Below are 27500 nucleotides of genomic sequence, written 5' to 3' on the forward strand. Positions count from 1 at the left end.
GGAGAGGAAAAACTGGTTTAGTTTTTTGGGGGGAAGGGCAATTGAGTTGTGAAGCTGATCAAAGAGGAAAAAAAAAAAGACGAGAGAGAGAGAGAGAGAGAGGTACCTGATTTTGTTTAGCACCAGTCTGCTATTTCAAGATAGATGCTTTCCGTTGAGGTTTTTTTTGTACTGTTCCCTCACAGGTGAAAAATCTTCGTATTGGAAAGACCAGTGTCCAAGGCTAAATACTACCATTTAAAATATTCCGTTTTGCTTGGTTCACAAAGCCGTCCTTTTTTTAATCCAGACTGATTTTGCCTTTTTTAAGGATTCCCTTTGTCAGGGTATCTATACTAAAAAATCATTAATTAGTTAATTAATTTTTGGATGTAATATAATATGTTGGTCCCATTCCCTATACTATCGTGCATTCTCTGATACTGGAAATCATCGAAGAAAAGTAAAAATAACATATTTTGTGAATTTTTAATGAAATATTTAATGTATATACAGTATATACATACATATATAAATAAAGATAAAATCCACGAGGGAAAGGGATTTTATCTTTATTTATATATTCGTCACGTTCCATAATTTCGTGATTCAGTTATACATACATATATACTCGTGTATATATATATATATATATATATATATATATATATATATATATATATACATAGATATATATTCTTTAATATATGTGCACGTACATGGCTTTATTTATGCATGTATGTTTATTAAATACCGCAGAAACATTACTATAGCCGTATCCCTATATAGTATGTAGTAAAATTCAAAATTAAACCGAAAAGACAAATTTCATTTATTTCACTGAGAGAGAGAGAGAGAGAGAGAGAGAGAGAGAGAGAGAGAGAGAGAGAGAGAGAGAGAGCTTTAGTCCTCGCTTGGGGATTGACACATTTAGAGGATTAGGGTGTTTTTCTCGCGCGCCCCGGGAGGGATTTGAGCACCTTAAGAGTATGTTAAAATGCAGAAAGGACGAAGCTTCTGGGCAAATTTTTACCCTGGAGTTTCTTTTACGGAAAAAGGAAGAAGTTGCTGTTTTTTGTTTTTTGGCGACTTCGCTTTGAATATTTCGCATTTTTAAAAATGTGGAGTTGCACATTGTTCATTCCAGTCTATATTTATATCTGTATTTACGGAGATATATATATACATATATATATATATATATATATATATATATATATATATATATATATATATATATATAGATATATATATATATATATATATATATATATATATATATATATATATTATATGTGTGTGTGTGTGTGTGTGTGTGTGTGTGTGTGTGTGTGTGTGGAGAAATGTATATATATATATATATATATATATATATATATATATATATATATATATATATATATATAATACATACACACACACACACACACATATACATATATATATATATATATATATATATATATATATATATATATATATATATATATATTATTGAGAAATTTCAGTAGTTTTTCCTGAGGATATCATGGGTTTCGACTCACAGTAACATTAATTTTATTATTATTTTTATTTTGCCAGTCTGAAGACTACAGCAGCAATACCATCATTAACTGTAACAACATGACTAATAGCAATAAAGTAATACTTACAAAAACTTGACTCATTTCTGGTCATATTAGCAAGGTTCTGAAGATCCCAACAAGATGCCTTAAATCTTACCTAGAACTGCTAGGTTATATCATTTTGTTATTAGATGTGATAGAAAAATATGTCGATAAAGAAATTAAATGGATTAGTTTTATTTATTTTTGTACATTAACGGTAAAGTAACGAAGGATATATAACAAATTCGTTAAGATTCCAGAATCCCAAGAAAACGTGTGTTTGGGAAGGATCAAGGCTCTAACCTCCTTGGGAGGGCTCAAACCTCCTCGGAGAAGGTCAAAAGGTAGGGGTTTAACTCCGTAGGAAGCGATAATCCCAGCTCGTTAAGGTTGGAAGATCCTATAAGCGTCAGGAAAATAGAGAGAAGGAAAAGGATTCCAAGTCTTGACAGTATGTTGGAAAATTGTCTGATGTGAATATTTAAACCAAGGGGAATTCGGTGATGTCATTCAGCGTTTCCGTATCCTTCCCACACCCCCCCCTCCTCCCCCAACCTCCCTCCTGAAGGAGTAGCGAGCGGGTTGCTGCTCTCTAGGGACTTGACTGCTGGAAAAGAAATGTTGATTATTGATGACGTAGATCTGACGTCATTGAATAAGGGGCGAGTATCGTGGTGGGTTACATCGGATGCTATTGGTAGAACCTTGAGGCATTGTGGGGAATTGGGTAGGTGGAGGTGGCCGGGAAGGTGGGGGTTAGGTTGATGTTCTAAATATAGAAGCAGTTGCCATTCTCAGCCCTGTCAGCTGGCTTGATAAGTAAAGCCTCCAGTGGAAAGTCCAGTTCGAACGTGATTGTAATAAGGGTTTTGATCTTCGTATAACAAAGGCCTTTGAAATAGAGGAGGTGACATCTGAAGGTCTCAAGGGATGTCATTTATTGCAGATGCCGCTTTGGCTTTCCATACTGTCCTATTACAATGGCAGCTGGAGCGCTATAATTCTAAGTAGATGGTTAAGATTTAACCATTAAAGTGATCGCTGGCCTTCTAAATAGTCAAAAATTATGCCACATTTGTTTTCATACAAAAATTAGATTTTCATGAAAAAATGTAAAGTCAATTTTTTTTTTTTGTCAGTTTTCATTCTTGGGTTCACTTTAGAAAACTTTCACTCGAGAAAGCTCTTGAAAGCCCATACTTTTTTGATAATGAGACTTTTGTCTCGACGGGAATTCCTTATTCGCCCCACTATAGGCTTGTCTTTTTAAGCCGAATCTACAGAAAGCCTGCGGTTGCCGTAAAAGTATAACGTTCTAAATCATAAACAACCAATAAAATGGATAGTATTTAGTACATATTTGATTAAAAGCCTATTGACTATTCACTGAAGCAAGTAACAATACATAGTTGCAGTAGACATAACTGAGGACTATTCACTGAAGCAAGAGCAATGCATAGTTGCAGTAGACATAACCGGACTGTTCAGTGAAGCAAGAACAGTACATAGTTGCATTAGACATTACTGAGACTATTCAGTGAAGCAAGAACAATACATAATTGCAGTAGACATAACTGAGACTATTCAGTGAAGCAAGAATAATACATAGTTGCAGTAGACATAGCTGAGACTATTCAGCGAAGCAAGAACAATGCATAATTACAGTTCGGTGAAGCAAGAACAATGCATAATTACAGTAGACATAACTGAGGACTATTCAGTGAAGCAAGAACAATGCATAATTACAATAGACATAACTGAGGACTATTCAGTGAAGCGAGAACAATGCATAGTTGCAGTAGACATAACTGAGGACTATTCAGTGAAGCAAGAACACTGCATAATTACAGTCGACATAGCTGAGGCCATGTGACAGCTTAGTACCATATGTTGCCATTACTCGCAGCACATCACACGGGCGATAATTATCCCTTGAAATATTAAGAACGTAATACGAAATAGGTATGCTTATGAGTGCATATGAATAAATTTATATATATAAATATATAAATTTATAATAATTATATATATATATATATATGTTATATATATATATATATATATATATATATATATTATATATATATATATATATATATATATATATATATATATATATATATATATATATAGATAGAGAGAGAGAGAGAGAGAGAGAGAGAGAGAGAGAGAGAATCTGCTGGTCACTTTTTACTAGATACTTATGTAATTGTAACAGCCACAAGGCCCTCTTAACTTCTCGAATTCTTCGTGCTTTTTGGATGCGCTTGACACTACAAAGCCTTTGAATCCAAGTGCAAGAAGTTAATTTCCATAATTCTGCAAACTGGCGGTACTACCCTTATGGTCATGTTAACATCGAGATCGCTCGCTAATAGCAGACAATATCCCTTTAGCTGGATATAGAGTGCGTGAAGTAGTAATGCCTTAGTAATAGTAGTTATTATTAATAATAATACTTAATGTCATAAAGCGAAGGAAAGCAGTAGCAGTATTAGTAGTCAGTAATAATGATTATTATTATTTAGACAAAAACCGTTCTCACCGTGATTCTCTCTCTCTCTCTCTCTCTCTCTCTCTCTCTCTCTCTCTCTCTCTCTCTCAGACAATTTGTATTTGATTTATCCCAAACTTTTCCCGTTGGCTTATTTTATTTTGCAGCATCGCGGGAGCCGTTGGTTGATCTCTAAATTAAAGGCTGCGACGGCAATGGAATGTAGATCACGATTTTCCATTAAAGTCGAAATGACTTTCTTGGAAGTTCCAGGTATTTCGAAACCCTCTGGTTTCATCTTCGAGTCTTGAAGAAAAAAGAGAGAGAGAGAGAGAGAGAGAGTGTCCGAACTGTTTTAAGCTCCTCCAAGCATCGTTACTTAGCTGCCGTGCAGATTTGCTTGCTCGCTTGCTTGTGCATTTTTCAAGTTATTTTACTGAGGTTACTCTGATTTGGTGTAATTATATGCTTGTCCTGTTGGACAGGCATATGTATATATAATTATATATATGTATGTATGTAATGTATATATACATATATTTGCCCCTATGTGCGTTATCGAGCGTAAAGTGCAAGCAGAAAAAGTCACATAGAGAGCGCTATGAACTTCAACACCATAACCAACATTTAAAAATAAAAACTCACACCAGACTCTCAAGATTGTTGCAAGTTTTTATTTTTAAATGTTGATTATGGTGTTGAAGGTGATAGCGCCCTCTATGTGACTTTTTCTGCTTGCATTTTACGCTCGATAACGTACATAGGGGCAAATATATGTATATGTTTATATACATTACATACATACATATATATATAATTATATATATATGTGTGTGTGTATACATATATAATATCAGAGAAGTTTTAGGTATAGAATTGTATATGCCATGCCTGGCCATTTAGTAATTTTTACATAACTCAGACCGACCACAGTTTTTTAGCATTATTTCTCGACAACAAACCGGAGCAAAACTAATTGCCGTTGGTTTCATATGAAGAGGTTCGTTCATCAGCTATTCACAAGGCTTCTCCTCCCCCAAAGGGTTCACAACTATAAACCACGATCTTCCTTCTCTTGGGAGATAGCTCATTGCCTCCTTTGGGACACTGCTCATTGTATCGAGGCTATTGCCAGTTTCTTACGTAATACGAATAGTTACTATTACTATTTACCACTCGGTTGTGGACTAGAAAAACTATTATCAGGCGTATTGATAAGGAATTTTTTAAATATATAAGCAAGTTTTTTCTATATATATTTTAGTACGTTTGGGTATTTATTTCTCTGTTATAATCGATACTTATATTTTTTTTTACGTTACGTAACTTATGTTTACGTTTTTAAGTTTCACGAGAACTTTTTCCTCTATATTTGGAAAGTTTTTGTTATTTAGTACCGCTACTTATATTTCAACATTTAGCCCCCTTGCCCCTCTCCCATCCCCCTCCCCAGTCTCCTCATCAAAATAAAAATTGGAAATATCCAATGCTATTTCATATTTTAGGGGAGCCGGGTTATTAGTCATTAATAGAGTCACGATAACTCTATTAATTTAATTGGTTAAATTTGAATGAAGTTTCAGCGATAATGGCATCGGCCTTTTTGGGGGGCCGGAATTTATTCTTTTTATAATTAAAGAATAAATATGCGACAAAGTTTGGGGTATAATGTATTCAGATTTTTTTTCCGGAATCTGTACTTTTTATTCATTTTTTATGAATAAGATAAATAAATTGGTTTATTGATAGATGGAGAAAATAATATGTTATTTTATTTCGGCTCCTTGTCGTTGATATTATGACTTCCGTTTAAAATACTTCGTATTTGTACCTTGTTCGAGCAAGTTATGTTGAGATTTTCTAATGCTCTTAAATTTAAGGTGTTTTATTGAATATTTTCCTAATTTTCTTGAAGATCAAAGTTTGTATGTATTGTGTAATTTAAATAGGCTTGTTGAGTGATTATATATATATATATATATATATATATATATATATATATATATATATATATATATATATATATATATATATATATATATATATATATATATATATATATATATACATATATACAGTATATATGTGTGTGTATGTATGTTATATATTTGCACACACATATATATACTGTATATGTATATAGTATATATTATTATATATATATATGTATATATATATATAATATATATATATATATATATATATATATATATATATATATATATATATATATATATATATATATACACACACACACACACATACATATATATATATATATATATATATATATATATATATATATATATATATATATATATTCATACATACCTACGTACATACATACACTGAGAGTAGGTAAATAGTGCAGTAGAAGTTACAGATATTTTAAAACTCCAGTGCAACTAGCGAAGTTAACAAAATGATTTATGTCATTTATATTTCCTTGCACACCATTGACAGAGAACAGTAAAAAAAGAAAAAGAAAAAAACCTTGTAGAATCCGGATCCAGAATCGGGTCCACACCAAAATTTATTCCTTTGTTTTTAGAGCAGCAAATCCTGAGAAAATCGTAAAAAAGTTCGTTCGTTAATTTTCCATAACCGAGTTAACAGAGAAATGGGCAGACGAACGGAACCTACATTTCCTCAATTTTGGTAAAGCTCTGAAACCTTTCTGAGCGCAAAATAAACTTTGAATATATGTCATACATTCATCTAATGTATTTAATAATTCCGCACTGAAATATATTAAGGAAAACGGAAGATTAAAAATTTTGTGGGTAATTCGAAATTTGATATATACTGTAGCAACCACGCCAAAGCTTTATAGCGTTATCAGCTTTTATTAGTATGACCTTTGACGTAGCTTGACATAGTGCCATCGTGATTATCTATTTAATATTATGTAATTTCAGAGACTGAAATTTATGAAGTGGTTAGTCTTTAACCTTTCTAATTACTTTTCATCATACACAATTACGTTCCTAGAACATTTCTTCGCTTGAATTTAGGTTTCATGTAGACACCCCGGGATTACATATGTAATCAAAGGATAGGTTTGCTGAAAGCAAATGGGTGTTACAGACTAATACACACATAAACAAAGCCACTCCAACATCTTCTAAAGACATAACAGACACCTCACACGTCTCGAACTGTCGACCTAACCGCCCAGTTCTCCTCGCTGCTGGGAGAAAGGGAGCTGGGGATTTGGTACAATACATGTACACATTCGTTACCGGGGTCTAATCGATGTCAGGCAGGGCAGCCGATTGAGGTTACGGCCTACCCCACCGCCAAATCGAAGTCCTTCAAAAGAAGGCATCGTGCTTACCCCATATAAAAATGGGAAAAAAGCACGTTAAAACGAAGAAAAAAAAAAAAATTTTGTGCGTGGAAAGTCAAGAGAGAATATGTATTTGCACGTTGGGGCATAAGCAGTATCTATCTGTATGTTACAGTTATTTTTGTCATCAGTGTCCTTTGAGTTAGCAGCATTCATTTTAATTGAATGCCCGTCAGCTTTGTATGTATGCCATTCGCGAGCTGCAGGAGGTGGTGCTAATCAAAGTTGTTGATAAATTCGCTGGGAAATGCAACTGTATTAACATATTCGTCGAGGTAGTGCGTTATAGCGAATTTATAGTGCTTAGGTCGCCGTGAACATTCATACCGATCCTTTTGTTTTTTTACAACTAATTTACATTATATTGCATACAGAATCGGTCTATTACAAAAACTAGGTTCCATATATTTCACGGAGTTTTATTACCTCTTCACAAAGGAAAATTTCGTTGGGGGGGGGATGGGGGTCAGTTGATATAGCTGTAGTGGGATTACTTTGACGCGTCGCGCAAAAGAGAACAAATGGGTTTAATTTCAAATGGCCTTGCATTTACGCGGGATGTAATTTTCACGTTATCAAGGTAAAACAGCTTTCGGGCAAACAGAACAGCTGTGTAATTTTTAATCATGTAATTGTTTGTAATGAGTTAGTTAGCATTCCCGTAAATATTTCAACCAACGAAAGCTCTCTCATCATCATAAGCTCGTATTTTTTTTCCTTCGTTTTTACTCACTTATTTCACTAGCGTTTTTAACCTCAATGACTGCCGTTAGCATTAGACTCTGATATAAAATGCGGCGATGTTGTTTCACTTATGTTCCAATAGCGTGAGAATTAAGGTAATATAAGCGAGGACTCAAACAGAAGTCCAGATCGTAGGGACCTTTTGTTATGTCCCGAAGTCCTGACCAAAGCACTTTCATTTTGCATGAAAGTACTAACGTGCCCAGTCGTTTGAGCGAGGTCAAGTCAAGCGAAGTCAAATTGAGCGAACCCATTAGGAGCATATAATAAATTATGGCATTTTAAGCGATTCCTATTGAACGATGTCTCTTTTAGCGAACCTCTGTTTTTTTTAAGACATTTTGAGCGAAGTTGATAGAAATAAAACTATACTGGAAAGAGTTAATAGAAATAAAAATATACTAGAAGTATACCTTTATTACTGTCAAAAGAACAAAAAATTAAAAACTTTTTAAATGAAAAATATTTATTCTAGAAATAAAGACCATAAAGTATAGAAAGAATAACCATTCAGAACGTCATATTGTAGCAAGGTGTCTCAGACATCAGTCATTTCAAAATCTTCTCTTTATTCAACAATGTTTTTAATTTTTCTTCCTAAGTTCTCGTATTTCCTCATTTGCCAGTAATGTTAAGTGTTTGATTTAACCTGTATCAGTCCACTGATGTCATGTATGGCTTGACCTTTGTCACACCATTGATTAAATGTGTATGGCTCAACCTTTACGAGCCAGGTGATGTAAAAGGTCTCACCTTTTCCCTTTCTTGTGATCAGAAGAATTACAAGGCAGCGGAGACATACCACACCAGACTTTGTCCTAACCGAGGAAACGGGCATTAATATTATTTACGGGGTACGAAAAGGAAGCTCTACGTTTAGAAACGATTATTGTTGTCAGTGTAAACAGGCCGCTGATAAACCCTTTCAGGGTCACCACAGTGAGACCGAAAAGTCACCAAAATGGATGATATTTTAAAAGGACCATTAGCATAATCTGAGCCCCTTCCCTTTCCCCCGAAAAATACAGAAGTAAGGGAGAGTGAGAAGTAATTAGTGGGTCGATTAGAGTTTACCGTAGTTTGATGTGGAGGCTATTCTTATGTGAACAGCAAGTATTAGATTTTTTTTTAACTCACTTTCCATAATAAAACAGTAGAGAGAGAGAGAGAGAGAGAGAGAGAGAGAGAGAGAGAGAGAGAGAGAGAGAGAGAGAGAGAGAGGTGTAGGGTGAAAGGAAAATACCGGGTTAAGAAATTTTCATTGAAAAATTGCTCCAGACAAACATATATATATTATATATATATATATATATATATATATATATATATATATATATATATATATATATATATATATATATATATATATATATATTTATATGTGTGTGTGTGTTGGGGTGGGATGCTTGTGTCCGTGTCTGTTTGTGTAAAGAAAGAGAGAAGGGAAAAGTTAAACAAAAACACCAAAACCGGTACGTGTCAGCGCTGAAGAACTGAATAAAGTAAAATAAAGACCAGCTGCGAGTGGTAATGTTCTTTAAAAATAAAATTGTCCCTTGCCCGTTCCTCGGCGTCCCTCCAGGAGCAGCGAAATCAACGGGAAATCACAGTGAGAAATCACGAAATCACGTCTGACCAGAACGTGCTTTCGAGTTGCCCCGTTGCAGATTTCTTCTTTAATTTCCAAAATTGGATCGATATCGTTTTACTATTATGACGTCATCGTCCGTGTGACGTCACACCGTCAGGAGCTTATCGTCCAATATACGCTGCATTGTGCATCGACTCTCTCTCTCTCTCTCTCTCTCTCTCTCTCTCTCTCTCTCTCTCTAGTACCGCCCGACTCCAATGAGGAGGAAGATAACTGATGAAAAAAATTTACATATATAAAGACCATACATCTTTTTTCTCTTTTGCCTTTGGAAGTTGGAGCCTCCCGGTTTTCATCCATTCTTTGAAGAGATGAAGTTGCTAGCCCCATGTATTTTCCTTTACAGTATCCGACACTGATACCCATTATAGGTTGGTCGATTGGTGGGGTGGCAGGCTGTTGGGATCAAACCACAGACTTTGTCAGTGGGAGCTCAGTCCGTAACCATTACCCTACGGATGTATACATGTGTGTGTTTATGTATATATATATTATATAATGTGTTTGTATAGATAGGTACACTGGCTTGTCTGAAGTCACTGTCTGGTTCTTAGCGCCTAACATTTGCTACTTTGTCTCTCTCTCTCTCTCTCTCTCTCTCTCTCTCTCTCTCTCTCTCTCTCTCTCTCTCTCTCTCCTTCACTAACCCTCCAGCCATTTTTATGTTGAGTGTTTCCCCTCTTTTCTGGCGTCCCCCCATAATTTCTTTCCCCCCCTTTTTCCCCTCGTTTATTTTTCCTCTTGGTTTTTCGAGGGGAGTCTACAGTAATATGTAGGAAACTAACCCCACCCATAATTCCGATGTTGGCAAGTTGAAGGTATCGATCGGAAAGCGTGAAAACCGGCGTGTGTGTGTGTGTGTGTGTGAGTCATGTAGACGTGTCTGTGCGAGCCCCTTTCGTCCGTTGTTATAGCAGGAATAAAAAGAAAGAGACGAGTCCGAACCGACACAGTCTGCCAGTCAGTCATTCGATTGTCTACTATGGGGTTGGAACACACTTTCGAAATGGGAATCCAGTCTCACATGATCAGGAAGAAGAGGTATATACATATATATTTTTGGGGGGCGTCTTCTTGATGTTTTTGTGAAAGATGATTTCTCGCCACGCCTTTGTGTGTTTATCGTTTGATGTTTTTTTTTTCATATTAGCTGCGGAAAGAATTTTGTTTCCGTGTTTGTGTTTACTCAAGTATATTGTGTAGTGCGTTAAGTGTGTTGTGAAAGTTCCGATTTTACATGAATTCTTATTGTTTTATCTCTTGTGATCGTGATTTCATGTTTAAAGTTGTGACTAGTGCATTGTGTTTGTGAATGTTGATTTATCGTGATGTTATTCATCATGTTTTTAATCGTGATTATTCAGTCGTGCATACTACGCTATTTGTGTCGTGAAAGTTGTATTTTTGTAGTGATAGTAAAAAATATTATGAGAAAATTTTTATTGGATTATCAGTTTTTTATATTGAGTGAAGGAAAAGATGGAAGAGCTTCTCCTTGGTTTACCTTCAGGTTAAGTTGTAAAAGACCAGCTAGATCTGTGTATTTCCTGGCTAGTGGTTTGCACTTTTAAAGAGTTATATTTGCTTCTGAGTTCGTTTTGAATCCATCTTGCACTAAAACGTATCAAGGAATGAGATTGACTAGCCTCTCATCGGTGTTAAAACCTGAAAAGCTTTCATAATAAGAAACAACGTTTGTGCGTAAGGGTTACCATTGTTTGTGAGACGCTTGTTTTATTGCGAACGGAGGTAAGTGGAGGTAAATTGAAAGGGATGCCGGCCGGAGGAGCCTTGGAATGCTTTGTTAAAGTGAGAGTAAATGTCACCTTAATGATCTCAGCGCTTCTTCTTCTGTGATGCCGCTCGATCGTCTTTCTTGCACTCACCCTTTGAAAGAAAGGAATAAAGATGTTGAAGAATAAATGAGGAAGTTAATGAAAAGGTAATAAATGTATCAGTAGAATGATGAAGAAGCAAAATCACGGAAAAGATATCAACAAAAGCATCGCCGTGTTTCATACGGAATCAGTGGCATGGCTGCCAGGCACAGACATGGAAAGACGAGGAAATAGGATTATAATTAATATCATAAATCCTCTGCAAAACATTTTTATATTACAAGTTTCATGGTCATTGAATCCCTAAAGTTCGCTTCCACAGAATAGAACACCCAGGTTTGATGGGAGAAAATTTGAATGGAGAAAAATATAGTCCAGTAATAACGAAAACGTAAATTCACACTTAAACAAATACCACTCGGTTCAGTAAGTGTAGCGGCGCCCTCGATGAAGTAGTAACATTTCTGTTCCACAGTCATTGTGGCGCCTGGCAACTCTGCATGAGTCAGGCAGGCAGTCAGCCGGCAGTCTAGCCAACCTTTAAACTGTAGAGGCAATGAGCGACAGTGAGGCCCGGGAGAGGCAAGCAGAGTGAAAAATTTGTTTAAAATATGACATTTTATTGGAAAAGAACTTGAGTTTTTTTATTATTATTATTATTTTTTTTTTTAGCGAGGACTTTTCCACGAGGTCGTTGCTCTCTCAACTCCAGCAGTCGCGTGTGGGTTGGCTGAGCCTCATGGCACCAGGAATTTTGGGCCTTTCTGTCTGCGTCAGTACTGCACGTTTGTTTCGATTCGCCGCTTCCGAGAATTTGTAACGACAGATACAGAGCAACGTTCACATATACACGTGCCAACGCACATACACTATATATATATGTGTATATATATAAATACTGTATATATATATATAGTATATATATATATATATATATATATATATATATATATATATATATATATATATATATATATATATATATATAACAATTATATTTGTATGGCGTATATGTGTGTAAAAGTGTACGTGCGTAAAAGTGCATAGAGAATCATCATAGTAATTGGCAATGATTAGTGATCACATCCGTAACACCCTCGAGGCCTCCCCCCCCCTCTATCTATCTGTCCCACCCCTCATCCCCCACGAGGCTTATCGGTTAAAATCGATCGGGATGTTTCAGACGTCCCCTTCAATTCATTATTGCTGATGATAGGGTTTTATTATTATTATCATTTTTATTTTGCTTTTTGTTGCTGTTGCCTTTTTCACTTTGATTATTGCTATTTTGTCAGTTCTGTGTTTTTTCGTACGTTGCTCTTAATATTTCATCTTGTTTATTTCATTACATCTTAATTTTTTATGAGTTTAGTGCAAGAAATCAGGCAAGATCTTGGTAACGGCATCTCATCATTTCATTCTGTATTATAGTTTTGTTGTTAATTTTTGTTGCTAAATACATGTGTTTTCTGTTTCTTAAATAATTTTTGATTTTCATTATATGTATTTATATTTATGCTATCCTAAAGATGACCGAAAATGTCATTTACTGTGAGGAATTATTAAAGAAATTGGTTCAGTAGTTGTGTGATTATCTGAAATGATCAGGAATACTTTTGGAGTAACTTTAACTAATTCAAAAGTAAGCTAGACACTTTAAAAATTATAATAAAGTACTATCATTTGCGTGAAGTAATTCTCTCTCTCTCTCTCTCTCTCTCTCTCTCTCTCTCTCTCTCTCACACACACTCACACACACACACACACACACACACACACACACACACACACACACACACAGTGAAACAACACTTGTCAAAGATACCAGTTTGACAGTTGGAGATGATTTTTTTAAATCAACTTTGACCTTGACACTGAAGTCCTTTTACTTAAATCCTCTTTAGCGAAAGGACGCTAGGGCTCTCGCTGTCGAACTTCTTAGTTCCGGAGGTCCTTTATTCCTCACACCGTTGGACTGTGGAACAGCCTCCCGGAGGATGTCGTGCAGTTGGAGCTTCAGAAGTTCAAGCGAAAATGCAATGCATTACCACCCTAATACTATTCTCGTTGCATTTTGACATATTTTTTATCTATTTATTAATTTTAATTTTTTTCTTTTTTAATATGTGGGATCTCTTCTTTCTGTATTTCCCTTTACTTCCTCTTACTTCATTGTAATGAACACCATATTCTTTGGCAGCTCGAATTTCAAATCAATGGCCTCTGTGGGGTTGTTCCATTTGAATAGGTTTCATATGCTGAATAATAATAATAATAATAATAATAATAATAAATAATAATAATAATAATAATAATAATAATAATAATAATGCAGTAGGCTATGGAGAGCTGAAGAGGGTCACACGCAAAGGGAACGTAGAATTTTTTATTAACTTTATTGTCCGTTAGATGGCATCAGGGACGGTCCATTATTTTGCCTATTATGTAACTCAGTCGCCACTCATAAAATATGCAGTAATGATATACAACGTCATTCATTACTTGTAAATTGTTATTTTTGATGTTATATAAAAATTATTTTGTGGTTACTGATGTAGTTTTAGATTCCATTGAAAGGAAAAACACGCACGTTAAGTAAGTTTTTCAGAATGATATAGTTTTATGTTTATCATACTTTTACCTTTTATCTAGGATTGAACATGCAAGCTAAATAAATTTCCCATATTATATAGCTCCGTTTTTCGAGTTGGATTCATTTCCTTTGATGGAAAAGATAAATTTGCCTTAAGAAAGCTTTTTGATAGTTTTTTTTTTAATTTCCTTGACTAAAAAGAAATCACGTAAGAGATGTTATTTTTCCACGATTTTTGCTTCGAATGGGTTTTACCGCACATACAGACCACAAAAGTAACAAAAAAACAAACGAATACATAAATAAGGAAACAAGGAAATTAATAATACATGCACGTCCGTATTATTCTTAATGATGTTATTAAATATTGTAAAAATTCGAACATACATGTCTGTGACACAACGTTTCACGCAAAATGGACATGTATTTCCAAGACACGAGATTAAAAAGGGAACATACCGATTGGCTGAGCTCTTCTCGTGACCTTGTAGTTCGTGTAAACAAATGTTTGTTTACCCGTAATGCATCCGAGGCATGCAAACAAAAGCAGACACTGGATACCTGTCTAACGGAGGTTCATAGTTCTTGAATTATAGCGATTAGGAACAGTAAACAAGGTCACTCAGCCCGTCTCGGGTATTGGAAGAAAGTGAGGTTGATTGCAGTGGGGGGTAAACAGAGGCTGTATTTGCTGTTCATCAAGACTGCTTAGGCCTGGTGCATTTTTACCCCCGCGGTGTTTTTTTTTTTTTATACAAAAGATGGTGTTTTCTTCGTGAACTCAACAGCACGTACGATAGTTTAACGCCAAGTTATATTGCCTTAGTGCCACTGCGAAAACTCAACATAGAACATCTTGTATTCTGTGGTTTGAGAACAGCAGATAACGTTTTCTTAAATGATTGCAGGATTTCACGTCAGACACTTGGATTGTTTTCAATGAGAAATTTTGAATATGATTTCACGTTAAATTTGTGGATGGGTTTAAAAATAAATTTCATAAATGAATGAAAAAAATTCTTGATAGATAATTTAATGATGGACAGTTTGTTCGTATTGTGTGTATGAGAGAGAGAGAGAGAGAGAGAGAGAGAGAGAGAGAGAGAGAGAGAGAGAGAGAGAGAGAGCAATTACAACTCCCACCTTACAGTTTACAAAAGTCTTGCAAAGACTTGCATAAAACTCACTCACTCTCTTTCTCTCTCCAACATGCGTTCTCATTCTTGAATAGGAGCAAAGATTGCCTAATTAGGCTTCATACGTAAGCTAAAGGATTCGGTGAATCCCATAACCCTCCTTTGAATCCACTAATTATCAGTAACGTTTTCAATGTCCTTTGATTAAGTTATATGTATAAGTTACTTGACAGGTTTTCACTGAATACATTTTTTTTATAAATACTGTCATTAGAGTTCCTTCTCCCATTCCGGAACTTATTGGCACCGTAAATAGAGCAAGAGGCTTTAAAAACTCAGTTATTATTTATGTATTGTTAATGTATTAGTACATTGGGAAAGGCAATATGTTAGAATCAACACTGGAATACTAACACAGCAAATTTTTATAAGTTAACGGTGAATTATGATTTTTTACGGCTTGCTTTGAAAGAATTCTGTTTTATTTCAGAATTGTATTTTATGGATTGATCAGATTTCATAGCTGTAAATCAACTTTATTTGTGTTAGTGGTATACGATTTTTATTATTAGGTTTATCATCTTATGCTAAGGGTATTTGTGGATAACTTTTATTGCTATTTTATCCATTTCATTGCTTTAAAATATTTTCAAAATCGAAACATTTTAAATTATTAATTTCATTGCTTTAAATTTAGCTTAGTCGGTAATTCTAAAATGAATATTTTCCTATTATTTTTTATAGGTTTACAATAAATTTTTAGTAATATTTCATATTTATATATCAGTTTCAACTTCGTTTCGTTATCTTCAAAACTAATAAATTACTCCAAGACTGTTTTTTTTTTTTTTTTTTTTACTCAGCCTTATCTTCTCCGGCTTCGTATCTTTAAAGCAACTTCGAAATATAAACCAAACTTATAATTGGTTTCTTCTTATGCGCCAACTTCAAGAACTGTTTCCGGGAAACTACTTGTGTTTTCTTTCCCTCTCCTCTCCCTCTCTTTTCGTCCGATCTCAACCCCCCCACCCCAGATCACCCCACCCTGACCCCAAACCCTCCCCAACTTGTTTTCACGCCTGGAAACCGTTTAAAAAATCTGCACGATTATAATCAATGGTTCTTAAACTCCGATGTGATGCAGCGAGACCCCCAGGAAAGTTTAAATCTCTCTCTCTCTCTCTCTCTCTCTCTCTCTCTCTCTCTCTCTCTCTCTCTCCTCTGTGTGTGTGTGTGTGTGTGTAGCTGTGATTTTTAAGAATTAAACGCGTTAGGTTTTTATCGTTGCCCATTCTTCTTAATTTAGAACAGCAATTACTTAAAGTTGTAGATTATTACTGTCTTTACCGCCACAAACTATTTTTTTTTTTTTCTGTCAGCTCACTCGAATGAAATTATGTGGAATGGTGGACTGTAGGCCCAAGAAAAGTTCAATTCATTTTGAAATGGCTCAGAATCCTAATATGGTCCCCATCCCTCCCCCTGGGGGTTGGGGTGGGTGTCGGACTGGGTTCGCGATAACTGCGAGGTATCTCGAAAAGTTTTCGTTGGATTTCAAATAAATTTTGGCAAATGTCAGATTTTCAGCTGAATTAGAATCTTGATCCTGATGTGCATCCGAAATTCTTCTTCTTCTTCTTCTTCTTCTTCTTCTTCTTCTTCTTCTTTGAGTTCTGTTTAGTTGTGTGCTGTGAAAGAGAATTTAATTCTTCCAGTCAGTTTTAAATGGAATGTCATTACAGCTGAAACAGCTTCATACATACTTTTTTCATTTGTCTGTTTTTGATTATATTTCTAAAAGTGTTACAGCATACTTCTTCTGTATAAGAGGTAAACGACTGTGACGAAGTCTTCATATAATTCATCTGCTGTTTAAAAGGGAAAAAAAATATACCAGAAATCTATTATTTTTATTTTAGTAAATATGGTACTTTAGGTGATAACTAAGATAGGTAGGCTGTCATTCTGTTTCACTGCATTTTTTTCTTTTTTCTTAGAAATAAACATTATCAAGAAAAAGGGTAGCTTTAGTTATCAACATTATCAAGGAAAAGAGTAGCTTAGTTATCAACATTATTAAGAAAAAGAGTAGCTTTAGTTATCAACATTATCAAGAAAAAGAGTAGCTTTAGTTATCAACATTATCAAGAAAAAGAGTAGCTTAAGTTATCAACATTATCAAGAAGAAGAGTAGCTTTAGTTATAGACATTATCAAGAAAAAGAGTAGCTTAAGTTGTAGACATTATCAAATAAAAGAGTAGGTTTAGTTATAGACATTATCAAGAAAAAGAGTAGCTTTAGTTATAGACATTACCAAGAAAAAGAGTAGCTTTAGTTATAGACATTATCAAGAAAAAGAGTAGCTTTAGTTATAGACATTACCAAGAAAAAGAGTAGCTTTAGTTATAGACATTATCAAGAAAAAGAGTGGTTTTAGTTATAGACATTATCAAGAAAAACTGTAGTTTTAGTTATAAACATTATCAAGAAAAAGAGTAGCTTTAGTTATAAACATTATCAAGAAAAAAGTGGGCTTAAATCTCTCTAAAAAAAATATTCAGAAAAAAAAATGAGAAAAGTTTAATTAACTACAAAGTGAAATTGGATGACGGCGAACAATTAGGCCTTTTTTTTTTTTAGATTTTTTTAGGCCTAGGTCACCTCCAGTATCAGTTGTGGCCTCTCCTTTCCCATTGTTTGTAGCTGCTGGACCTTAAACGCTTTGTCATGGCTTTGTCCCATTTCCAGCGGTGACAGATGTCTCGGTTCTGTTATATCAGATATTTCGGAATTCCTCATCCTAAAGAGTTGTTTATTCCACGTGTGTGTGTGATATATATATATATATATATATATATATATATATATATATATATATATATATATTATATATATATATATATATATTATGTATATATATATATATATATATAATATATATATTATATATATATATATATATATATATATATATATTATATATATATATATATATATATATATATATATATATATATATATATATATATATATGTGCATATGTACGTATATATATATATATATATATATATATATATATATATATATATATATGTATATATATATATGTATGTGTGTGTGTTTGTATATATATATATATGGGTGTTTGTGTTTTATTATTACAAGTAACGCAGTAGGGACCTTTTAGCATATTTTCAAAATTTTTCCAAAAGCATACACTTTTCCAAAAGTTTATTTTACATCTTTTGTTTTCTTTGAAAAGTTGCCTGTTCGTGGAATTAGATTATTTCCATATATAATCATATGACCGTATAATGTTGTTGATTTAGGGAGCTACATATGGCAGCATACTTCTACTAGAAACGCATGCTTAGAAATTTGCAGCAGAGATTAGGGGTATAGTATGTTTTTGGAATGGTATATAATGAAGACTAAACCAGTCGAGTGGAAGATTAGACGTATGAGTGTGGGTGATATTACCTTTCATTTTAATTACACGAGTCAGACATTATTTCAATATTAACAGCAAATGCATTGGAAATTAAACGGTCACCATTTTGGGAGGGTATTTAAGATTAAGCCCTAAATATATACGAATGGTTCAGTTAGAACTGCTATGGAAATGATAATGAAAGCACCTCGTATTTCTATTAGTGTAATGACCAGTATGTTAATGTGTAGAAAAGTAATGTGATAATCTCTACCATATTTAGGTAGATGTCTGTTTGTTTGCTCTGTATTGAAGTTTTATAATAAACTGAATATAGTTCTGGCATCGTTGACCATAGTCGTCGTGACGCTAGTCTGAGAAATGAATAAGATAATCAGTGTGGGCTTGTAAGTCTTTTGGAAGGTATATTTTTTTTCTTGGAAAGTTTTAGACAAATTTAACTGTAAAGTTTCTGAATATCTTCCCGTTGAAGATCTTGGTATTAAATGTAGTTTTTGGTGAGAGAACTTTTAGAGGCCCTAAGCTCAAGTGCAAGAACTTTGAAGTGCCTAAACTTTTTGTTTTAATGCTGCAGGGTAACATGAATAAATCAGTAGGAATTTGAGTCTTTTAAGTTTTTTTTTTTTATGGTTTACGACTGGGATAGGATTAACGAAAATCTGTGAAACAAGTGCCAAGTGTTGATATCTGAGCCTGAAGTTTTGATCCAAGTATTTCTTTGCGAAGTTTTACAAACTTTGGCACCGAAAGTTATTTCTGACAGGTGGAAATGCTAAGCCTTCTGACTTGTGTAGTTTTGGGGGGGATGAAGTCTTTCAAAAGTGCAAAGTTCTTTTGAGTCAGAAGCAATTTATTTCCATGGTTTTTTAAAAATTTCTTTTTGATTCAAGAAAAGTTTGGACTGTTGGACCCTTTTTCGGAGAACTTAGTCAAGCGCTTTATGACGTGAACCTAATCTGGCACACCAAATGTATTATCAAGGAGCTTTGCTCACCTTTTCCTAGTTGTATCCCTCCTGTGGGAGTGATTTATATATTTTCTTTGTCTGATATATCTGTGTGTGTGTGTTTGAGAGAGAGAGAGAGAGAGAGAGAGAGAGAGAGAGAGAGAGAGAGAGAGAGAGAGAGAGAGAGAGAGAGAGAGAGAGAGACTTATCTAGTTCTTGTGTCACAAATATTTTGGTTATTGTAGTTTTCCAACTCAGAAGTAGTGAGAAAATTCGTAGTTGTACAGGATGTTGAATGAAATTTATGTAGGATTTTTACTACTTACTACTACTACTACTACTACTACTACTACTACTACTACTACTACTAGTGATAATAATAATAATTTGGTCCATTATCGAATTTAAAAAATGAGTAAACTTGACCTCATATAAACCGTTATACCGTGTATTCAAGCAATCTTCATCTTAGGTATACCAGACATATATTAACTCTTTTCGTCACACATGGTAAAGCCGATCTGCACTGTAAAATTAGCCAGTCAATAATTTAGATCGGGTTCAAGAAAATATACGACCCGATATTTGCCATCCGCGTGAAATAGGATCTTTTCCTCTCCTGCAAATTGTTCGATATTGTCCCATTATTCTTCCCGGTAATCTCCCTACCTCGCACTCCCTATTGAAGCGCTTATTTTCCTGTTGACACTTTAGGAGAAACTTGTTGCGTCTGCAGCTCCTGATGAAGAGTTGATCCCTCGCCGAGTGAGCTCTTTCTTTTATAGTTTTTTGAGTCTTTCTTTCTTATTTTTTCTTGGCGCAGTTATTCCTTCGATTTGTAACTTGTTTTACTTGATATGGCTTTTATAAATTTCTTTTCACCCCTCTTAGTTTTTCCTAAAATTTGTCACAAGATTTGGTTTGTCTTAGGTGGCTTCTTTGTTCCCCTCCCTATGAGCCTTTTTGTAATTCCATCTATTTATGTGATTTCCTTTACCGTCTCATTCAATATTTTTTCGTCGGATAAATGAATGGAATTGTACCGTCAGTGTCTCTTACAATTTCGTATTTCTGTCGAGTTCCTATCTCAGACTTAGCACAGGTGTTTTATTCAAAATTTCAACTACGATTTACTCGTTTTCACTTAATTACTTCGCACATATAGGCTATGGGTCATTTTTTTGAGATCCAAAGCACCTATTTTTTTATTTGACTTGTAAGGTGTATAAAATATGTGTGCAGCCAGTCCTGAAGCCAACGAAAAGCAAGAGTAAATCAAGTTTTAGTGGGGACTGAGACCAATCTTTCCAGAGCTGAAGATCAAACATGATCACATTGTGGTGTGAAAGACAGAAAGTTTTGTTTAAAGATGAAATTACTGTTTTGTTTTCCACGAATGTAGCATTATTTAAAAGCAGTATTTTAAACTGTGGCGAGTCAGAAATGAAAGCAAGCAATCATTCAAAGCTTTGCTTAGTGTGCCGTGAAAGATGGGGAATAGTGGGAATGGATGAATGGGTGAATCCTTATGAAATCCTAAATGAATATGGTCGAAGGATATTGAAAGTAGCAGATTTTTTTTTTTCAAAATTATACGCGTAATATTATTTAATCACAAGGTTAGCACTTTACGTACGTAACATTGAAATTATTTCACGGAAATCTGCTAGGACCTAAAGTTGGTTGTAATGCAACGGGAAAATATTTTCGGAAAATACGTGTAATTGTTGCGATAAATGTAAAAACTTATAAAAAAAATAAGTGTAATAATTAAACAGATTTGGAGCAACGCCACGTATTTAAAAGGTCCGTGTGTCTTTCAGCAAGCTTATCAACATTTTCACTTTGTTCAATTGCTGAGGTTGCAGGGCATGAGTTCAGCAGTTGGCTTGTGTTCACACCTCATTAAAATGTACGAGTATGGAGATAGTAAGAGGGGACATGTAAATAAGAACAGAAAAGACCTCTTGGTAGCCAAATTCCAGAGAGGTTAAGTAGGTAAGTAGCAAGTTTTACTCTCCATTGGAATAGGGAGAGTTTACAAGTGTCCTTAAAATGTCAAATGGTGAATAATGCTTGAGTTTGAACCTTCTTATTATGTTTTTGTGTGGCGGGGGGTTACGTATCTTCACCACAGTGCCATGAGGAAATGTATACCCTTGAGGTTATTTACGAAATGAGAGACTGAGTAACGCTCTCTGGATCTTCTCTAGAACTATCTCTTCCTCCTGGGCATCCCATATCCCCAGGCGACCCCTCGCCGCCATGCCTTTTGTTACCCTTGTTGTTAAATATGACGTTAATGAGTTTACTTCTTGGCTCCCTCTACCCTCTTCCATTCGTATTCATTGTCCTGGAATGAAGCCTTCCTTTTTACTCCTCCTCCCCCTCCCCTTCATCCTTTTCTTCCTCCTTCCCCCTCCCCTTCATCCTTCTCCTCCTTCCCCCTCCCCTCTCCTAATGAAGATTAGCTTCCTCATTCTTTCTACGTCTTCCTTTATGAACTCCCGTGATTAATTAGAGTAGAGATACCAAGAAGGATTGTTACGAGATACTGAGTGGTGATGATGATGGTGATGATGATGATGATGATCATACGGTTCTGTCGGCGATTGGTGAAGCGGAAAAAGACCCATTGTAGAATTGCTGTTACTCGTTGCGGTGTTAACTTTCGGGCTTTGATGTGACCCATAATAACCTTCTGCGCCAGACTCCTAGAGGGGGGGACTTAGAACATGCATATTTCTCGATTTCGAATTTGTTCTTGAATCTCATCAATTTCTTTCCCTCAGTAAACTTGCTTCGGCAAAAAATATATTACCATCTGACTCGTCTCTGTGAAGGAGGAATGGCGTGAACGGAAGATGGTACTATAATAGGAATTGTTAAATACAAAAAAGTAATATAATTATATATATATACATATATATATTATATTATATATATATATATATATATATATATATATATATATGTATATATGTATGTGTTGAATGTATGTAATATATATATATATATATATATATATATATATATATATATATATACATACACATGAAAATTAAAGACCAGGTATATGTCTATACATATGTAAACAAGAAAATATATATATATTACTATGCAATCAATAGTTTGAACACACACAAATTGTAAAAATATATATGTCTGAAATACAGTTATGTATTGTATATAGGAACAAGGTAACTATATATATATATTCATATATTGTTAAAATGCTTAATAAAGGCAGATTCAATTATATTTCTCTTAACAATGTGGTTACAAAAAAATTATCTCAGAGATTTTTCCAGAGAGAGTTAAAAGAGAGTACAGAGAGAGAGAGAGAGAGAGAGAGAGAGAGACGATAATCTAGTTCTTACCAGTTTGAAAGATAAATAAAAAAAAACTCCTAATATAAGGATATGGAATTCTTGTAAACAAGATCTTGAAAAAGAGAGAGAGAGTGTCAAAACATTCTTCTCTCACCAAAGAGAGAGAGAGAGAGAGAGAGAGAGAGAGAGAGAGTTTTACATTAAGAGAGACATAAGAGAGATAAATAAAATAAAAGTTCTCCCTTCTATGAACCAAAACATCTAAAATGGCATGCAATATTACTTCAACGGTGATAAGAATAAAACAAACCCTATATACTGGCAAAAACGCTGGATAATAAATATTGGGGAATAGTTACCTTTTACTAAGAGACATTTTTAATATGTGACAATTTGACTTCAAACTAGACAGTAATGGTGTTTAGCGCTTGTTTTGCTTGTTTATGTCTCTCTATTTATTTTACTTTGCCGAAGAAGTGTACGCGAGCTTGGTACCTGGTCTTTAATTTTCACCTTCATGTGGTCGTCTAGTAACCATCGCTTATCGTTGATATATATATATATATATATATATATTTTTCCAAAAATTTTGTCGATAACTATGGTCAAGAGAGAGAGAGAGAGAATATGAAAGATAAATTGCGCTTTATTGATGGAAATACATATTGTTTCACAGCTTCCTTCAGTACACCATCGCTTAGTTTTTCCAAAAATCCTATGGTCTATTATTATTATTATTATTATTATTATTATTATTATTATTATTATTATTATTATTATTATTATTATTATTATTATTATTATTATTATTCAGCCATGCACTCCCAATAAAGGAGGTTTATTCTGAAGATGTTACGTCAAGTTGTCACGCATCCTCTGATTCTACTACAAATGAGGACGGGGGTATATGCCGGTGGTATCTGGCGTTCTTTGGATGTCACCCATCAGTAAGCTATCATAGCCCAATTTAAGGAAACATGCTGATTGGATATTCATCGATTAATATAAAATTTATTATTAATATTATTATTATTATTATTATTATTATTATTATTATTATTATTATTATTATTTAATAGTTGAAAATGAAATAAAATGTTCATTGGCTCTCGGAATTTCACAAATGTCTGTTCAATGCTTCCTTGCATATTGCAAACACACTGCCGTCAATTTTAATTTTGTTTTCCCACTGTCAATATAATAATAATCATCACAAGAAAGACTGGAATTCTAGAAAAAGCCATAAGTCAGATATGACTCGACAAAAAAAAAAAAAAAAGTGGGAGAGGTGATCCAATGATTTTAATGACTCTTTTAAGTCGTACTTTTCGGTCGCGCATAATGGACAACCACTTTCATCCAGCAGTTAGCTCTTTTGTCAAGGGAAATTCTGCAGAGTAATGAGGCTGCTGATTGTAAAATAGACTTTATGGCGTCGTTCTGGTTCCGAAAGGTTCATTGCTTATCTGCCCGGCTTTGTTAGCGTGAAATAATAGGATTCTCTCCTTCTCTCTCTTTAAAGGTAATTATCCGGCGTTTAACTTTTTCTAAATTTAGCCTTCAGTCCTGGGCCGCTTATGGACACTAGGAGTGCCATTCCTTTGGTCTCTGTATTGAAACACAAACTTATATTATATATATATATATATATTATATATATATATATATATATATATATATATATATATATATATATATATATGTATATATATTTACTGTTTATATATATATTATATATATTATATATATATTGTGTATGTATTTATTCCATCTCGGTAATATGAAAAAGTTTCATTTGAACATTCTGTATAGTCTGAATATTTAATAAAGTTCATGAAGAAGAAGATTGTTTCTTTGTTGTTCTTATATTGAAATTATGGATGGGATTTTTCAATGGGAGAGAGAATGGAGAGAGAGAGAGAGAGAGAGAGAGAGAGAGAGAGAGAGAGAGAGAGAGAGAGAGAGAGAGAGAGCACTTATCAGGCAAAATAAGAAAGTAGCCATTGATTAAGGAAGGAGAGAGAGAGTACATCCAGTGAAATTTTGAAATCCCCAGGAGTAAAAGGATATTTAACAAACAAAGTTGAGAGAGAGAGAGAGAGAGAGAGAGAGAGAGAGAGAGAGAGAGAGGAGAGAGAGATAATCCACGATATCCAATGAAATGGGATAACGCCAGGAGTAAAAAGGTATATAATATACAGAGAGAGAGAGAGAGAGAGAGAGAGAGAGAGAGAGAGAGAGAGAGAGAGAGAGAGAGAGACGGCTTCTGTCTCACACGAAATTAGGAAATGGCCAAGAACGAAGGGTAAAAAAAAGAAGTGGTTGTGGAGAGGGAGGGAGGGAAGAAGTCAGCAAGTTGAGATTTAGCACCGGAGTGTCTCATTCATCACTTAACTGTTGGAAACTATTCCTTTCTCTCTCCTCCTGCTGGCTACATTTCCCTTCGCTAAGCAGAAAAGGAGGCTGTTCGTTTCTTTTATTTGTTTGTCACGTCTGATACTGATTTTAGTTTTTATTAAAAAAACTTTAAGGTTAGTTCAAAGTTTAATGAGAATAGAGTTAAAAACTTGAGGATCAGTTAAATGCTTAATCAGGATAAGATTTATATTATAATAATTATGATGATTTGCGATAGTATTACTTTCATTACTTTCCGCACCATTTGTATTCATGATAGACAGTTATATGTTGATATCGAATGAGTAATAAGTAAAAAGCCACAATTATGTTTATGAGCAAGATTGTATTTATCGAAATAGAAAAATGGTAAAAAAAAAAAGGTGGGGAGCATTCATCCGCTTTCACGACGGTCCTTTTCAGCCAAATTTTATAACCATTTTTGTATTTCGATAAATACAGTCCTGCTCACAAACATAATTGTGGGTTTTTACTTATTATTTACGGTCAGAGTAGTGATGCACCATAGATCGGAAGATTTCAGAACTATTAATTAGGCTGTAAATGTTGATCATTCATTTAACGTCTGTCTGGACAAGTATATAAAACTTTTTATTTTAAATCGATGTAAGTATTCGTTTTGTGGAACTGAATTCCTAGCCCCTGTTCATATCTACTCAGATGGGGGTGGTGGTTGGGGGTGGGGTTTGGGTAATACTGATGCCGTATGACATTTATTGGTAGTTTTTCATTTATTGGAGTTCCAGAGGGACAATGAACTTTGGAGATATTTGTTATAAGTATCCGAAGACTGGCAGAAAATGAGTTCCCTTATGTCCTTGGCCAGTGTCAGAAATATTGCTGATGGTATGTCTATCAAATAGTGGAAAACCGTGAATGTACGTCATTATATACTTTGTAGGTTTGTATGCATAGTGTATATTATATATATTTATATATATATATATATATATATATATATATATATATATATATATATATATATATATATATATATGTATATGTATATATATCTCTGAAATTATATATATATATATATTAATATATATCTCTGAAATTAATCTATGATTATCGTATAAATATAACAGATTTTTGGGGTTACTATTTGTATATATAATTGTAACAAGCAAAGAAAAGATATCAAAGCCGTATTTAGAATGTTTTTGAGGCCAAACTGAAAAAATCGGCAGTGCATTTTTTGGTGTGTTGTCTAGATATAAAGGTCTTTCATTTTAAAAGATTTATTTTTATAAAAGGCTATTCTGCAAAATTACTTAAATTATATTTGTTGAATCCGGATGCATTTCCCTTCAAGGAAACGTTTAAATGATTGATTTCTAGTGCGAAGGCCGATGGGACGGGTGACTTAAAACCCTTTTCTAGCCCCGGACCGAAGAAAACAAGAAAGAGATAGAGAAGGATCTTGGGGAAGGGGCTTGTGGTACGTGAGCACGGAGGAAGCGATTGACATGCTTCATAAAGGAAGAAGGATTTGGAATGACAAGGATTATGAAAGACTTAGACGCGTAAGCAGGAAATCGGTGCGAGTAACGTGTTTAAAAGTCCTTTCCGTCTAGGGAAGATGGACTGGTTTTTAATAATGTATGGATATTTCCTTTGGTGCTATTTTTATCACATGCTGTAAGGTCACCGAAATGAAACTGTTTTCTTGTTTGTATGATTAGTTTGACATGCCTAGCACCACTGTCCCCAAAGCAGCCGATGCCAAGGAATGGGACAAAAGAAAAAGAAGATTCAAAAGGAGAATCATACAGATTCTCGAAAGCTCTCTGTAGAGTTTTATTTTAAAAATACTTGTACAGTTACGTAAGTGTGGACTTCCTTTTCTGAGAAAATGAATGTGGAGCATTAATCTTTTTATGTATAAATGTTCGTTAGGTAGAAATATGGGGCCGTTCCCATCAGTTCTGACATAGAGTTATCCCAATTCTCGTCCATGG

General features: G+C 34.2%; 1 protein-coding gene across 17 annotated transcripts in view; it reads left to right on the forward strand.

The window, feature by feature from the left end:
• The window catches only part of LOC136845769 (mucin-2-like), a 1649806-nt gene that overhangs the window by 517501 nt on the left and 1104805 nt on the right, over nucleotides 1–27500 (forward strand). The gene's annotated exons all lie outside the window — the stretch shown is intronic.

The sequence above is a fragment of the Macrobrachium rosenbergii genome, chromosome 2, assembly GCF_040412425.1.
Source record: "Macrobrachium rosenbergii isolate ZJJX-2024 chromosome 2, ASM4041242v1, whole genome shotgun sequence".
Classification (NCBI taxonomy): Eukaryota; Metazoa; Arthropoda; class Malacostraca; order Decapoda; family Palaemonidae; genus Macrobrachium; species Macrobrachium rosenbergii.